Source organism: Arachis ipaensis, chromosome B01, assembly GCF_000816755.2.
Source record: "Arachis ipaensis cultivar K30076 chromosome B01, Araip1.1, whole genome shotgun sequence".
In the NCBI taxonomy this organism is placed as follows: Eukaryota; Viridiplantae; Streptophyta; class Magnoliopsida; order Fabales; family Fabaceae; genus Arachis; species Arachis ipaensis.
The window spans coordinates 29,184,647-29,193,801 of record NC_029785.2 but is presented as its reverse complement, the minus strand read 5'-3'; the positions used below and the strand labels follow the sequence as shown (position 1 = coordinate 29,193,801).

The window sequence follows — 9,155 nt, the reverse complement described above, 5'->3', positions numbered from 1 at the left end:
CTGTTTTTTTATTAATTATTTTATCAACATATATTGTATGTAAAATTTTAGAAAGATAGACTATTGAAATATGGTATTCATATATTTATGAATTTTTTAATAAATAAATAAAATAAATTTAACATTTAAGTATATATGCGGCTGAAAAATTAGTATATGGTCAAAATTTTGGTGTAATACACGTGAATTGAGTTGGCACGTAAAATGTACATATATGGCCAATAAATTTTTGCAATATGTGTAACACGTGTTATTTATTGCAATAGAAAAAACCACCTAATTTTGACATTTATCTTTTGTAGCATGCGAAAATATAATTTTATAGAATTAACTCAGCTATAAATAAATCACTTTGAATCCCGTTAGGGAGCCAATAGAGGTATTTGTACAATGTGTACAATGAGTTGTTTATTTAGTCCAATATGAATTAAAAATGAAAATTACTCACGAAATAATAAATTTAAAAACTCTTATTCAGTTATTTCACAATAAATTTCAAATTTCAAATTCTCCAATTTTAAATTTCAAATTTTTAAAAAATTCAGTTAGTTATTTCAAAAAAAATAACCATATGAAATTCTCCAATACTCTCTTCTTTTTCAACCGGCGGCCACCTCACCTTCATCAATAATCATCCCATTTCACCATCGCTACTTGACTTGCCACACGCTACTCACCCTTAATAAAAATAACCATCCACTAAAGGATAAAAATAATCATCAGCATACCTAATGAATTGAACATCTAACATATTTTAATTATATATAACTAAACTCAATCCAATCAAAATAATCATCTACATAAAAATAAAATAACCATCCGCATACCTACTAAAATGACCATCCTAAATTGACCATTAAAATAGAAGAAGAAGATGAATAAACAAAAGAAACTATTATTGTGGTGAAACATAATTTTGAAGGACTAGTCATGACAAAAGCGGCACTATTGTGAAGCATAGGGGTCAAATCATGAAAGAAGCTAACCATGCTTGGATCCGAAGAAGAAGAAGAGCATGGTGGTATCATCGGTGAGAAGAGACTTGAAGGAATGGGAGAAAGCGAAGGCACATCAGAGGAGGTGAGGACGGTGTCGGGAAGAAGGCACACACCGGTTGCGACGGAGGCGCTGGACGTCCGGGTTGCTGTGGTGCTGTTAGTTCGACCCACACAATATGCGCGTCCTCCCTTGGCGGTGGCCTGTGCGGCAACGACGCCAGTTGGAACAGTGTCGGCGCGATTTCTGATGGCGGCTGGTGACCGTGGCGTTAGTGTACCGGCGAGACTCCATGAGAAAGGCATAGAACATTGACAAACCGTATTGAGAGAGAGAGGTGAGAGAGGGAGGTAGTTTAATTGTTTTCAAAACCGACGGTAATCTTAATATTTGATTTAAATTTCAAATTGGAAACTATTCAAAATTAATTAGTTACCTATAATTTAGTTTTAATTTCAAATTAACTCCATTGTACATATTGTATAAAACATACATTGTCTCCTCACACTTTTCCAATCACTTTTCATACAATATGAAGTGTGATATAATCCGTGAGTCCAAATTTTTCTCCTTTCTTGTATGTTTTTTATCAATGTGTTGTTAGTTTTGGAGGTTCTTTAGGTGAGTGTGGCAATCAATGGAAGGTAGTACAAATTTGTGAGTGTATCATAATAATGAGGTTATACCAAACGCACAAAAAGGTGTGAATTTTATCTGCAAACATCCATTTTCTTTTGTTATTCTATGCACTATGACGTTTGTGGCGCTACAAAGCAGTCTTTGTGAGAGCAGCGAAAGCAATATTTCGAAGAGGGTGAGAAATATATTATATGGAAACCCCGTGTTAATATTTGGCGAGTTAATACAGTTTCAAACCATGCCCATTATTGATGAAACAAGTATGCAATAGATGTTTTAAATTCATTATCATATTCGAGCTCATGTGCTAGTGATAGAGCTATTTGTTGAGTTTGAGAAAATGGTTGCGACTGAGGTTGAATACGAGTCAAATCTGGATGAAGGGAGGGAATTGATCTAGGATGAAAATAATAGTCACAGTGAAGAGGAGTTCGAAGCTAATTACCAAGTCGTTGACAAACTCAAGGAAGATGTGGACGAAGTGGCGGATGCATTCATGCAAAATGCAATAAGTGCAAGTGCTACTCAGCATGCTTTTGGTGTGCCATCATTTATGTGTGCTCTAGATGTAAGACCCAGAACCTTTGAAAAGTCTTTTTATGATCAAGTCTCAAATCATATAGTTATTTATAGCCTTAATTTCAGAAATTGTTTTTTATTAAAGATAACTAAGGCAAGTTTTGATTTATTTAATTTGAGATAAGTTATGATTATTATCCAATTTTATAATTATTGGATTATTTCCTATATTCAAATTATAAAGTTGGTAGCTGTGAAATAATAAGGATTTTATATGACTTGGATTAGATAAGTAATATTTTAAATATTAATACTAATGTTTTGGGAAAATAAAGGATTTAATTATATTATTTCTAATTATTTGAGTTAGACATTTTATTGAAAATAATTTGTAAAAGTAATGAGCAAATAGTATTTTCTATATACAATTAGTGTTGGATTTAGTTTGGGTTTCAATTACTACATTATTTCCAATTTTATTTGAAATTACCAAAGTACCCTTAACCCTAAGTTTCAAAAACATGAAACCCTAATCTCTAACCCTAATAGCCACCGAGCCTTTCCTACCAAACACCCAGCAGTGGCAGCACACACACACAAAGTTTCCTTTTTCTCTGAAAGAACGAAAAAGAAAGAAGAATGGGGGTAAGGGGAAGGGGCCGTGGAATAAGGGAGAAGGAGAGGAAGACTCGTGCCGGTGTGCTGGTCTCACCGCGGCCATCGCGCCGCCGTCCTGCTCAACGCTGCCATCCCATCTTGCCACGCCGTCGTGCCACGCCTTGAGGGCTGTCACACAAGGGAAGAGAGAAGAGAGCGTGCCGACGCGTCCTGCCGTCATCCCACGTCTCGCCGTCGCTCCACCGTCCCCGTGCCGCCTTCATTCGGTCCATCCGCGAGTCGCCAAACCAGGCTGAGAGAAAGGGAGACGCACGAAGGAGAGAATGGATCTGAGCCCGAGCTGAGGTCCAACCACCGTGTCGGAGTCCTTCCGCGTCGCCGCCGTACGCGCCGTGACCTGCAGCCGCGCCGTTGCCAGTCGTGCTTACTCTGCCGCCATGAAGCCCAGCTGCTGTTGGGAACCTTGTCGCCGCTCATGGGGTGCGCCGATAAGCCTCTGCTATCGAAAAACGTCACTGCTGCTGCGTCGCCAGAGTTCTGGCCGCCGGAAAGACCTCGCTGCCGCAGTGGTTGTGGTCCACTGTATGGCCGCCGAAGAAAACCGCCTTGGCCGCTGAAACCACCGCCGGTAAGGGTCTTTGCAGTTGGTTCTCAATCCTTCCTGTTCCTGGGTCTCATGGTCATGACGTTGTTGTGCAGTCACGGTTATCGTGATCGGAAGTCGTCACCGCTGCCGCTTGAGGTGGCTGCCGCCGATCCGGTTCGGAGGCCGCCACTGTTCTAGTTCAGCCGTTCCTCTTTTGGTTCGGTAAGCATTTAGATTTGAAAGCCTTTTAGTTACCGTTCTGTTATCATACGCTGAGGTTTGTGGCGTTAATTGCTATAGGATTGAGTTTCGGTTGTTGTATGTTGCGATTCGAGTTGTTGGGACTGTTGCGAAAGTGGCTTGGAGCTGAGGTTTTGGTTGCCGTCAGTTCGGGTTGAGGCGGAAAGGACTTGATGAGGCGTTTGGGTTATGGAATTGCGTTTTGAGGTAGGGGCACTTTCCTAAAACTGTATTCTTATATATTGGAATTATTACATATGGATACTGCTGTGAGATATTGTGTATTTGGTGAATTGTATCTGCCTTATGTGTTATTTGATTGACTCGAGTGATTATGGATGTTGGTTTGGTTGAATTGTTGTGCGGCTTTGTGAAATGTAATGTTTTGAAGTTGATTCTTTAAAAGATTTGAAATCTGAGTTTAATCCGTTGAGGATTGGTTTGAATTGAGTCAATTATTTTGATGATGTGAAAAATAGAATACACTCTTGAATTCAGCCTGGCTTGCTTTAAATGATCTGGTTTTTGATAAATGATTGTTATTGAACCGTTTCTTTAGAGCTTTGGAAATGAGTTTATTCGGCTGATAAAGATTTGATTTTTGAAACGGTTTCCTTGAAATATGGAATTGAGATGACTGTTGAATTTGGCTTGCCTTGAACTGATTTTGGAATTCGGGCTGTTGGAAAAGGATTGTGGAATGGTTTTGTTGGGACCCGAACTGAGTGGCAAAGTCCAAGTTTTAGGGGAGGTGCTGTCGAAATTTTTATAAAATCCGAGTCTTTATTGAAATGTTGTCTGGAAAATGATGAGTTAAAGACTTCTATAATTTTATTTGAATTATCAAGAAAAGGATGATTCATGCTTTCGAAATGAATTATTAAAGAGGAAATTGTGATTTAGTCTTGCTTCTTAAGAAAGGCATTGTTTCTCTTTCAAGAGAAAGTTATTTAGATGAAACTTGTGTTTTAAAGCTGTTTGAATGCGAAAAGGGTTTATGCCTTTGAATTTGACTTGGGGTTTCAATTAAAGAAGTTTTAATGATTTTGAAAGGACCTGAATGTCTATTGACAAGTTTCATTTTGAAATGTTTTGAGAAAGGTTTGAAGTACTCTTGACTTCTGAATTCTTGCAAGACTAAGGCAATTTTGAACAGTTGAAACGCTTTAGAATTTATTATGGGGGTTGAAGTTGGTCTTGCCTAAGTAAAGAAAATGGCTTTGAAAGAAGTAAATGATTACGTGACTCGATTTGGCTTAGATCCTATTTTATCACTCAAATCGGAAAGCCAAGGTTTTAATGATTTTAAATGAATTTGGCGAAATGAGTTATGTTATTCTCCCCTAAAGACTTGGGACTCTGCCGAGAAACTTTGTTATAAAATCCCATTGATTGGATGGATGATTTTGAATGTTTCAAAATGAATCTTTAACTTTCCATGGTTATGGAAGTTTTGAAAAGAGGATGCCGAGAGTGGCATGGTTTTAAAAGGGGAATTTACCTTGAGTAAAAGTTGTGGCTTATGAACCTGAGATAATTTGAGAAATGAGATCTTTAAAGCCAAGGTTGAAAAGAGTTGAAACTTGATTTCAAAGTGAAATGAATTGAGAAAATGATTTATGGCTTAAATGCCGATTTCATGAATTTGATGATTTTGAATGTGGAAGTGCTGTTTTGTTGAGAGCCGGAATGGCTGTGTATGATTATACATATTGGTCGGTTCTGGATTGAACCATGAGCCGGAATGGCTGTGTATGATATAAATATTGGCTGGTTCTAGAATGAACCGTGAGCCGGATGGCTGAGATGGATGTTGATCCATGGATGAGATTGAATGCATGTTTATGCTGAATCGTTGATAAATGTGAATGTTGCACTTCCACTATCGGAGATAAGAGTTACCCTGGGAGAAAGCAGTGGCTAGCCACCACGTGCTCCAGGTTGAGACTCAAAGCTCTTTTGACCCTATGTCGTAAGTGTGGCCGGGCACTGTGAAAGCATGGATGAGCTCGCCCCCGTGAATATACACCAGTGAGGGTGTTGGATATGGATCATGATTATGATCAAGTTTATATTGAGTATAACTCGAGTTGGGGATGCGCGACAGAGGGACAGTCCAATGGTTAGCTACCAGGACTTGTCGGGTTGGCTCTATAACCGACAGATGATATCATCAGCCACTAGGGACAGGCATGCATCATACGCATCTATGTGACATTATTTGGGTGTGCATATTATACTTGGTTTGCCTATGTGATTAATTGCTAATTGTTCTACTTGCAATAACTGTTTGTTTGTGCTTGCATCTTCCTATTTTTGTTTGTTACTAGGACTCTGTTGGACTGTGTTGATTGGTTGATGGTTGGATTGTTTGGGCCTAGGGCCGTGGTTGAAATGAGCTGGACCGATGGTTGGTTTCGGTTTTGTGTGTTTATGGTTTGGAAAAATATGAAAGGCTATTTTGGTTCCGCATAGATAAACCGTTTTGAAAGGCTTTTGAGTTCTTGAGAATTGAACGGTTCTTCTTTCAGAAAAGATTTCCAGACTTTACTTTTATTGTAAACTGTTGTTTTTGAAAAGGAGGTATAAGACGGTTATTAATCACTAGTACGTTTTATCTTCACGTATCCTATTACAGTAATTCCCCAAAACCCTCTACTGAGAACCCTTTCGAGGATGATGTTCTCACCCCCCTACATTTTTCCCCTTTCAGGATATGGGCGCAGAAGTTACGAAGAGTTTATTTAGTTGTTGAGATGCTTTGTATTGCCTTAGATTATTTATTGTACCCTTGCCTTTATCTTGATATATTCTGTAAGAGGGATATGGATTGTATTGGTTAATGCTTGTAATAATATTTATATATTTGTATGTATATATATGGATGTACTCTTTATGAGTTTCTGTAAGTTGTATGGTATGTATGGATGTACGTTATATAGCAAATCTATTTGTGGGAGCGGTTTAAAGTTTAAAGTTTTAAACAGGCTCATATTTTAGTATAAAATAATATAAAAGTCGTCGTAATGTCCGAGCTATCAGAGTATATATATATATACGCAGCCGGAAGCGTGAGCTTTGGTAGTTAGGGTGTTACATTATGGTATCAGATCAGTCCTTCCTGTAGAGCCTGAGGAATGGACCGACTATACTTCAGTTGCATACTTTGAGTGTTTGTCATGTATTAGGTCTTGTCGAATGACGAGAATTAGAACTTTATGCACATGACGGTCTATTGATTAACGCTGTTAGTCTTGCATTGCATAATTCCTGATATTAAGTTTGGCCGGCTTAATACTAGTGAATTATGTACGTGAAAGCATTGATGGGTTATCATAGATGTTATACGAGTTTTGAGTAAAGCGAATCGTGGGTTTTGGGAACGTTAGAAACTATTTCTCGAGGCTATTCAGTTGTGTGTCTTGAAATTCTATTCAAGTCGACCTGTTCTTTCATATCCTAACTTGAAGTTCTTGTTTGCTAGTCCTTTTGAAAAGTAGTTTGATTTTTCAACTCTATTCCTCTATCCATATGCATTCTTGTTTGATCTTAAATGCATATGCTCGTTTGGAATTCTTGTTGTATCTATCTTCCTCTGTTTGAGTTCTTTCTGATTCAAATAATCTTTGATATAGCTTTGAACTTATCTTAATGCGCTGTACCTTTTTAAACTTCGGATTCCGAGTTCATTCTTAGAGAACTTGTTGATTCAGTTTTCCTCTTATTTGACAGTGATTACAGCTAATTTTGAGATTTTTATAAAAATTGCTGTTGACTAGATATACACTTATCTATATGTGGAACTTTGAAGATTTCTTATACAGTTTGACAACTATTTATTTCTAATACCTCACCTGTACTTTTACTGGTTTGCGAAACTGCATTTACTTCAAATACAATTTGACTTTCTAGTAATTTTACTATAGTTCCAATGCACAACTTCATTTGATTATGTATTTGAGGTATTTTTCAAAATTCTGGAAAGAAAGGGGATTTCTCGCTTTTATCCCGGTTGAGTTTCATTTGATAAACTTTACTTAATTCATTTTGATTTGAGTCTGATTTAGCATACTACATGGTTTATGCCATTGTTGTTCTTTTGAAAATGTTGGACTCATAGCTTTCTTCTTATGAACGGACTCGTTCCTTCTGAAGCTTTTCACCTCTATGAATGTCATACGTGATTCTGTTTTTAACTAATCTTTTACATCTTGTGAAATTACCATTGATCTTGGTTTGTCCTCTCTTGTGAATCTCATCCATATGTGAGTCAGCTTGATTCGTTTCAAATTAGTGCATTGTTTATTCTCTCATTTTCTCTACAAGAGTTTTTAGTTAAAAATTTATCCTTGAGAAATTACAAATGATTGAGTTATCTTTTTCTATGACTTTTGTATTCTTTTGGATCAATTTAAGACTTGTTTGATGTTTCATGTCTAGTGGATCTTGTTTGAACTACTTTAATTTAAGATCCTTTCTTGTATGGCTTGACTCCTTTTAAGTACATTCTAATCTCCTTGAATATCTTTCTGAGATGGTGATTTCAAGAACACTTTGGAGTCTTGTCTTGAACTTTCTAAAGAAGTTTTGAATTCTCTTTGAAGGAATACTAAACGGAATTTTTTTTTCTGTTGCTTGGTTATGATTGAAACCATTGTTCAAATTTTGGCAAAGTTGTTTTAAAGTTGGCATGCACTATTTTAAATAAAGTTTTGAAGAACTTCCTTGTTTAGTGGAAATCTGTTCGTTTGTAACGCACCACTTATTTCCTTTACCAAATTGTAAGCAAATTTTTACCTCGGAATTTCTTTTCCAAAAAGAGTTTAACTTCCTCTTTCGTCCTTACTATAAATGTTATACACGCTTGTTTGAATATGGACTTTGAGAATTTTTTGAACAAGCATTTGATTCTCTTCCGAGTTGTATGAATTACTTTTGGTTAAGTTATGCACCTAACTATCTTTCTAAAATATTTGAGGAAATATTTTAGCTCTTAGCCAAACTTGTGTGCATTTTGTTTTTAAAACTTTACATAATCTGCTTCAACATGAAATTGCATTGAAGTAAAGCCACGTTTACGCTTTTTCTACTCTCTTGAAGAATGTTTGTTGCTCAACTTTTCTTCTAGACTGCAAAGTGGTTTTTCCGCAAGTTTTTGACTCTTTCATGAACAATGTATTCGAAAGTATTTGTAATCGTCCTCTTGAGTTCTGTGAGCTTTGTCTTGGGTCTGAGATATTCTTTTCTGCGAACCTCATACTTCTTCGACTCAGCTTCAGTTTGTTTCAAACTGATGCGCTGGTTTTCTTCCAATTGATCCTGTTGGATTTCTTTGATACAAGGGCTACCTTTGAAGTTGTCAATTGATTTATTTCTAGCAAACTTCTTTGCTTGAGCACCCTTATTTATCTGGAATTGGATACATTCTCTCAAATCTATGAGTACTATCTTTGACATTTGACTCTCCTTTCTAGAATCTTGTATCCTTCTGAGTAGACTCGAGAATTGTGTTGATATCACGTGCGACTTGTAGACGTAGTAACGCGATGCGTTAGTT

At 36.9% G+C, this 9,155-nt stretch overlaps 1 long non-coding RNA gene across 1 annotated transcript; it reads left to right on the top strand.

Annotated features, from left to right (window-relative positions):
* On the top strand, positions 3,742-6,487 carry LOC110269207. Its single transcript, XR_002358262.1, has 2 exons — positions 3,742-3,805; positions 6,312-6,487. It is a non-coding gene; the product is annotated as an uncharacterized LOC110269207 (long non-coding RNA).